General features: G+C 40.5%; 1 long non-coding RNA gene across 1 annotated transcript in view; it reads left to right on the forward strand.

Annotated features, from left to right (window-relative positions):
• LOC309664985 overlaps window positions 1–8,448 on the forward strand; it is a 342,649-nt gene that overhangs the window by 281,475 nt on the left and 52,726 nt on the right. Inside the window, exon 4 of the long non-coding RNA XR_014266119.1 lies at window positions 4,449–5,095. This is a non-coding gene — a long non-coding RNA (uncharacterized lncRNA). The remainder of the gene's footprint in view (window positions 1–4,448; window positions 5,096–8,448) is intronic.

Consider the following 8,448-nt stretch of genomic DNA (forward strand, 5'->3'; position numbering starts at 1 on the left):
TCCCAATATATAACTGAAGGAAATTTGGCTTCCAGTGCTGTCTCATTAAGGCAAATGAAAGAAATGGTGACTTACCATAACAAGGTAAATATCAAAAGATAGATGCTAAAATTTTAATGAAAATCGTTAGAGTTTGCACCATAGGAAATTTAGTGGATATATTCTGAGTATCGGGCTCATGCTTTAGAGGCATGTTGAGGCTAATTAATTTTGTTCACTTCAAGAAGGAAGAGGCTAGAGAACAGGGTCCCAGTGACCGATAGGGTTCTTCCAAGTGTGAAAGACATGAGAAAAATGCAAAGATAACCTGGTAGTTTTCAGGGAGCATTGCCATGTTTTGTTACTATAATTTCATCTCAGCAAAGGGCATACTCAGCATCCAGTGAGGTGTGTTATTTAATCCCTCAGTAAAAATGGAAGCAAATGGCTCTGCTGAGGAGGACTCAGGAGCAGAAGATCTGACCGGGTTGACCGCACAATTGTGCCTCTGAAATCTGGGACAAGATAAATACCAGGGGTTTGAGGTCAGCTCTCAAATGGAGAGACAGGTATGTAGCAGGAATATTCAAAATAGTCTTTGAAGCAAGGTGGTCTGGCTGTTTGTCTATTGCCCCCAGGTTTTAATCTGCAGTTCCACGTCCCTCCTGCCTGGAGCTGGAGGACAAGTAGGCAAAGGGCAAAAAGGGCCAAAGGGCAAAAGCAGACAGACCCCCCTGTCTCCTACGTAAGGAGACTACCAAGTTCAGAATACTACAGCGTTTTGAGTTTAGGAGTCAGGTGGGCCGAGATCTTTTGGACAGGTGACTCTTAATGTACAATCATAACCATGACATTTTCTTGAGAGCAGCTGGTCTGTACCAGCGCCCCTGAGCAACCACAGACTGGGAGAGTAATATGGGTATTTCCATGAAGCTGAGTGCTGACACTCATCATTTTCATAATGACTGTATTTCTCATCTCCTCCATTTCCATGGGCCAGCCATAAAGTGTGTAGTGTAGCACAACTACCTGTATGTGCTTCTGTTTACTCAAGTTTACAGCTTCTGTACGATACTGATTAATCCTCCCTTCTCCGTGACACTGAGGCAGTAACATTCTAATGCCATCTTTATTATTGTTCAGCAGATACCATACTAGTGCATACAGAAATAGTGTAAATCATGGAACTAGTGTTTGAGGTCCATAAAATGCAAGGTTATGAATATTTCATTACTATACATTTTATTTCCCTGTCTATTCTGCATCTCCCAAAATGTTGTTTGTTTATTTATTGACTCACTGCTCACCAGGAATACTTAATTCTTAATATAAGGTATGGACTGGATCACCAACCCCAGACGTGTGGTCTGAGCTACATTTGAAAGTAATGATAGATGGTTTTTGTTTTTGTTTTCCTTTTTACATCTTTTTCCAACACACAAATACTTGACTGTCAGATGACCTCACTAACAGGAGTTTCAACTGCTTCGTCATAATTGCATTGATTTGCAAGCCCCACAAATGGACTCGCACACATATCTCCTGTGAACTACGGCTACGTATTTAAATTTTTCTCAACGCCCCATTGTATCCATCTTTGGCTGAAGTAAGCAGTTAGACTTGGGCTGCAGATCTTGGCAGTGAAAGACACATTGTCCAAGTGCAATTAGCTTCATTCCCTGTGCTGGTACAAATGATTTGTATGAATCAGCTGGTCCTGCAAGAGATGCAACCATTATCACCTGCTTCTGAATTTTCCTTTAACTACAAAATTCATATTAGTAAATAGCCAGGGGGATTCAATCTTAGCAAAATCAGAGCCTGAATGCCATGCACTAAGGTGCTAACTTCTCTCCCACTATAGGGCATAGTAGATATTAATACAACTCTTTGGTACAGACTGCAAAATATATAAAATATCATAATTATATCTGCGATTCAGCAATGAAACAATTTTCCCCCTTCTTCACTGTCATCAGCATAATAGCAGCCTATGGGATTTGTATTTTCTGTCTGTGATCCCTTTTATGGGCTGTAGGAAAAAAAAATACAAGCAGGTTAGTTTCACAGCTCTGAGAAGGCCTCATGACAGAAATATTGCTTTTAATGTTATTGTCTCTTTCTAGCTTGTAATCCACTCTCTTTGGGTGGAGAGGCTTCTGTGCTGATGTAGCATCACTTCTGTTTTTCTGATAAACCTCTATGTTCCCTCCTTGCTTCCCCCTCCCATCTGGATGGGGAAATAATTAACCAGCTTTCAGGATCATGCTATGTTATCTATAGGGAGGGGGTTAGTCAAAGGAGAATGAAGTCAGAAGGAGGCGTGTCTCCCAGGTTTCTCTTGGAGACATAAAAGAACATAAGAAAGATGCATTCTGAGTGAATATTCACATCCCATTTATTTTGCTAGCCAAGACAAATATCACAGCTCATATCTAACATTTGAAAACATTTTTTAAAATACATTAGAGAAACTTTAATCCATCCAAGTAAAATGATGGATTAATAAGTCAAGGACAGAATAATAGAAGGAAAATATAGAGAATGATGCCCGTGTCAATCTGAAAGGGGCAGAAAAAAAGCTGAAATAGAAACAGGGAAAAAAAGTGTACCATAGCAACCTTAAATAAAAAACCCTCCTGTAGTTATGCTAAATGTTAATTAATGTTCCCCAAGACCCCTATGGTACTATTACTTCAGAAACAGGTATCTTCAAACCATCTGAGATTCTTTTCGTTATAACCTACACTGTGAGCATCATGTATTGAACACTAGGATAAATATTCCCTCTATAATTATTGGTAATAATATTCTGTGCACATTTATATCCCCCATCATCATCTGTGATGAGGCTAATCCAGTACTTTCTGCATGAACTGTTATAATACCCAAAGCAGCAGGACGGAATATTATCAAGCTTGGGTTTACCGATGGAAAACATAATGTAATGGAGTTCATTTCTGGAAAATAGGCTAGGGATGGAATTTGTTAGAATCGGCCATACAGACAGACACCTGGACCACTCTCCGAGGTGACTCACTGAAGTGACCATTTCTCAGAACAGTATCCTGTCAGTCCCAGAAAGCCATCCTCAATACAGTTCCTCAGAACTCAGAAAATATTCTGTAGTCATGATGCATTCTTTAATAAGAGGTGAGGTGATCTGAATTCTGTTGTCATCTCAGCCACAGACACTTGTGTAGTTGTGTTCTGCTGGCCGTTCTGTGACTCCATTTCATAAATGGTAAAAGGTGGAATAGAATCTTTCTATATTAAGGGAAACCCTCTAGGAATGAAGAGGATTTTTAAATCTGCAAGTTGCCTAGAGATCCCTGGAGACAAATAGTTTCTCTAATGTATTTTTTTTAAAAAAGTGAGCAGACCAATAGTTTCACAAGCAACAAATCATTATTTAGATAGAATTGTTCAAGATTTCCTATAAAAGGAATTAACTGAAGGGAAAGCCTGGAAGTCACTAAAAAGGACTGAGTTGTAAAATAGAAAAACTGTCATACATGTTGGACCCTTCTTGAACTCTAAGGTTATAATGAGGAGACCATAGTTGTGCCCACATTTAAGGAAAAAAAAAAAAAGTAGCATCTGAAAATTCAAATTTACAAGCCAGATCAATTAATGGGTGATTATTCACACTATAAAAGGATTTATTGCTTTACAAATGGATTCCCTGCAGGGTTCCATTTTAATAACTGAGCTTTCTCTGTGTTAGGACTCACTGCCAATTAAAAGTCAATCAGAAGCAAAGATAAAGCGCCTCTGAAATTAAAATGTATGTCAATGGGAAATCATCAGTAGAGTTACAAAAATTCACATCATGTACAACTTTGCAAGGACACGGAATTTTTTTCACAAGCCTTTATTGATCACCTAGTACAAACTCAGCTGGTCCCAAAGAGTCACTGCCAAGAGATCTCAAAAAGTGGAATGAATGATCTCTGTCTTCGGAATTTCTACAGTGTGATTGCAGTAGTGTGAAGAGGTTCCATCAGCATTTCTGAGGGCAGGGGACAATGCTTTCTTGTGGAAGTAGATCCTGCACATTGTCAATTCCCTTTCACTAATTGCCAAGGAGGCATCTCTGTCATTGCATAACCACAAAATGCCCTTACACATTCCCAACATCTTTTGTACCACCTACCTACACACCTCTATGGAGAACTTTTGTGATGCTCAGAAGGTCCGCTTGAATCCTAGGACGTTAGTGCTAGAGGACATCTTAGAGGCCAGGTTCAACTCTTTTGTTTGGGTGAGGGAGATATTGAGGCAAAATGAAATGAAGTAGCAAGTCTTCCAATGGCCACTCCAAGAATCTTTCTATCAAATAAATCTCTTTGGAGAAAGTGAGGACATTGGATGTCTACTATCTAAACTCAACTTTTTTCTACATCAAATTCTCTCCATATTTCCCCATGTTTTCCCTTTTTATCTCTGTCCTTTTCTCTCATTTTCAGGAAAGGAGTCGTCTTACTCTCAATCAGGTTCAGCTTCCATCTCTTTCCTGGAACCTCTCTTCCCAACGGCTTGGCTTCTTCCATTGGTAAGATTTTAGAACAGGAAGGGTGATAAGTGGAAATCTAGCCCAATGATTCTAATGGCTTTATGGACAAAGATCTCTAACAAAGTAAGGAAAGTCCTCTGCTGGGGACTTAAAGAGGGGAGAGGGTTTGGAGCGGCTGTGATGGGTTCGATAGGGTGTAAACAACAAGATGAATCAGAGAGATTCTTTTTTATTGTTCTTGGTTCTGTTAGGGTCCAGCTGATGAGATTACACAAAACATTTACTGACCTAATCAACATGTTTTCATTATTTTCTGCAGAAGCTTGCAGCAGTCTAAGGATGTGAGAAGAGAAAGTCCTCTTGGAAGTCATTCATAATGGATGAATGATACAGTATAAGGAGAATGCGGGATTTGGATTTGATAGCAAACATATCATTGAAATGGCTGGCTGCAAGGTCCATCCCAGAGAAGCAAGGTGACTCAACAGGTGATCTGGATTCCACAACCTGGAAAGCTTCAAGGAGCCAGAAGGCATTTGACATGCTGACTCTGGTGGTGAGAGAATGGAAGAAATGGAGGTGGTGTTTCCGAGGGAAAAGGTCAGAATTTCAGATCTCAAACGTGCAAAAGTTTTGCATAATTGTGTTGTCTCTGGTATGGGCAGCTGGTGTGGTTGAGGCCTGAGGCCGAGTCTGAACCAAGTTATTAACAGAAATGTTAAAGCCTCTAAAAATGGTATGGAAAGAGAGAATGAGACAGGTGCTGAAGTCATTTTGTAAAGTAAATGAAAGTGAATTTGAAAAGAATGACTCAAATTTCCATTAAAATGCCTCTGGGACAAAAGATTACAAGAAGATATGCAACAGTTCTCAACTCCCTTCATATTAGTAGAATGCATTTGGGAAACCTAAAATAAGGCTTCATTTACTCACTGAATTTATATTGATGTCATTATTATTCAATCGATAGGTAGGTATTTTGGATACAGTGTGCATAATATAAACAACGGGAATATCAACCCTGTGTCAGACACTGTGCTAAGCACTGCTTTGCAATTGGGAATAAACAAGTACCTGCCTTAAGGTATTTACAGCCCAGTGAAGGAGGAAAAAGATTCAATCTCAGCGGACTGTAGTAAGTACTGACGGTGAATGCTCACAGAAGGAATGCCTGCCCCAGTCTCTAGAATCAAGGAAGGGTTTCTGGATGAGGCAACATCTAAGCTGGGACTTGAAAGATAACATGAGTCAAAGAAGTGGCAGGTGATACTGATAGGTGCTAGCAAAGGAAATGGCAAGAGCAAAGGCTGAGGCACACAAAGGAGCAGCACACACAAAGGAGTTAAAGGTATGGAGGTGATGGAAAGTTAGGCTGGGAGGAAAGCAATAGCAGGCACCACATGTGCAAGGACCTCTTATCACTCTAAGGAGTTGTCATTTTATCCTGAAAGCATAGGAAGCAATGAAGAAGTTTTTATACTGGAGGAAGGATGGGATCAGATCTGCATTTTTAGAAAGCTCCTTCTTGTTGCCATTTAGAGAGTGCATTAGCCTGAAGAGGTGGGCATGGACATATCAAGTCCGGTCATCCTAAGTCATTATACCAGTGAGGGAGAGAGAAGACTGGAAGATAACACCCAAGACTTCTGGCTTGTGCAAGAGAAAGGCAGTGACCCAAATCTTGCATGTCTGAGCAGTCGGTTTAGGCAAAGGGAATAGGAAGATAATAGTCCCGTCTTAAGTATATTGAGTTTGAGATGCTGGTGGGCTATGCAAGGGAGCATGGTCAGTTGGCAGATGTGAAGTCAGATCCTGTGAGAGACCTGGGCCTGCAGATGGGGATGTAGTTCCTTTGTGTAACTGAAGCCTTGAGACAGGGGGAAATCCACGAGAGACAATGAGAAGATGGGGTGGCAGGAAGCCTGAGGAACTCCACGTGTCACAAAACGATTGCTGTAATTCAGGTATAAGATTACGCTGGTCTCGCAGTCTAAAAGATCGTAGCCGTGGGAGCGAAAGGATATAGGTAGGTTTCTGGAAATGATATAGAGGTGATTCCAAACTTAACGGTTGCGAAGCCCCAGGATGTCTTTCATTACAACAAATGCTTGGTTGACCCAAATGCCTTAGAAAGTCATCTTGTTGTGTTTTCTTTTTAGGGAATGATGACGCCAGTTCAGGTATCCCAAAACAGAAGACACTGCTAGTTACTAGCCGAATTCACTGCTAGTGACACTAACTGCCACCAGTCAAGGGACTTTTCTGCAACATGTAGTCACGTAGGGCCTGAGGTTAAATTCTTGAAGTGTAAGCAAGTCTTGAAGGTCCAAGCTGTAATCAGATGGATAGTTTTATAGCAAAGACAAACTATTCATTGACACCCCAGTATCTCAGTCGAATTCAGTAACTGGCTCTTCCTACTTGTCCTCTATTTGGCTGAATATCTGGTTCACTCAGTCTTTTCAACAGCCCTAGGGGAGAGCCTATGCATGCCGGAAAACCAGGAGATATTCTCTCAATCTGGGGGTAAAGGCACCATACACATAGCTTCCTAAAGTCCAGGTTGCTGCATCTCTCTTCCCCGGGTTCCACCCAGTACCTCATTAGCAAGTCCCTTTTTTCAGAAGTATTTTCTCAGTCTGGAGAAATGGCAGGTTCCCATTCTCCGGTCACTCCTAAGTGGCCTGACTCTGGTAGATAATGTGTCTCTGGGACTCCCTGTCCCTACCTGAACTAACTCACCTTGGTGTTCTGCCTCCAGGCCCTATGCAACTAGCTTTCTTTACTCTCTCACTATCTAACTTTCAACTACTGACTCACTCGAAGCTCCCCAAGACACGTATAAATTTTAAGATCAGCATTTTTAAAACTTTACCTCTTCATTCGATAGCATCTTGGGCTAAGAGAGCTCTCAGTTTTCTCATCCATAAAATGGGAATAATATACGCTTACCACAGTACCTGACACATGGTTATGGCTCAGTAAATCTTAGCTGTCATTCTTATCATTACTAGGGTTGAAGTCCCAACTCCCATATTCTGTGTTAATAAAAAGTAAGGTACCTTCTCTCTGAGCCTCAGTGTTCTCATTTGAAAAATGGGGATTGTAATGCCTGCCTATCTCCTAAAGTTAAGAGGCTCCGATGGGAGACCGTAAACAAAATTACCTTGCATGTTACAGGAATCTACGGAAATATTACGTTTTTGACATTTTCTTTTAAGGTAGTACCTTGCTTAGTTGTTATCACCAGAAAAACAACAATAATTGTGTTGAATCCTAGCTCAGGCTATAGAAGATGTGAGAAATAGGAAATCTGATTTATAATTTTGTCACACAGCTGCCTTTGATAACATATGTGAAGGAGACTCAAAGATTCTCTGACTTTTATTTGAGGTTGAATTCTCGAAAAGCTGCATACCTGAACCATGAATACGTAGCTCCCAGTAAAATGTCTTCTCTGAATTATTTAATAATACAAGGCTATTACAGTTAAGAATTAATCTAAGAAATGGCCATGTGAAGCATGTTCTGCCTCATTTATGAAGTTCCCATTGAAAACATTTGTCCATTCTTCTGCTCAGCGTTTATAAGGATCTACACAATAAATACCAGCAAAAACTTAATACGAGGACTGAATTCAGTGCCTTTTTACATACATTTATGATTCTGCCTATGATACAGTGAGCACTGTGTATCCTAATTTTTATCTTGGTTTATTAAAGGGATTGCACATGGTCTGGAACTGGCCAGCTGACGAGGATTTAGGTCAATTGGGGACAAGCTGATCATTTTTCCCTCTTATAGAATATCTCCATCGTTACTTAGCACAGCACTCTTGTCCTCTGCTTACTCATGATTTCTACTTATAACTTACCTGGCCCAGGTGTTGCCTCATGACCTCTTTTTAACTTCACCTCTCATCACTAACTGGACAAATTCTTTCTTTCCTGCAG

The sequence above is a fragment of the Balaenoptera physalus genome (assembly GCF_965194825.1).
Source record: "Balaenoptera physalus genome assembly, chromosome: 7".
Lineage (NCBI taxonomy): Eukaryota > Metazoa > Chordata > Mammalia > Artiodactyla > Balaenopteridae > Balaenoptera > Balaenoptera physalus.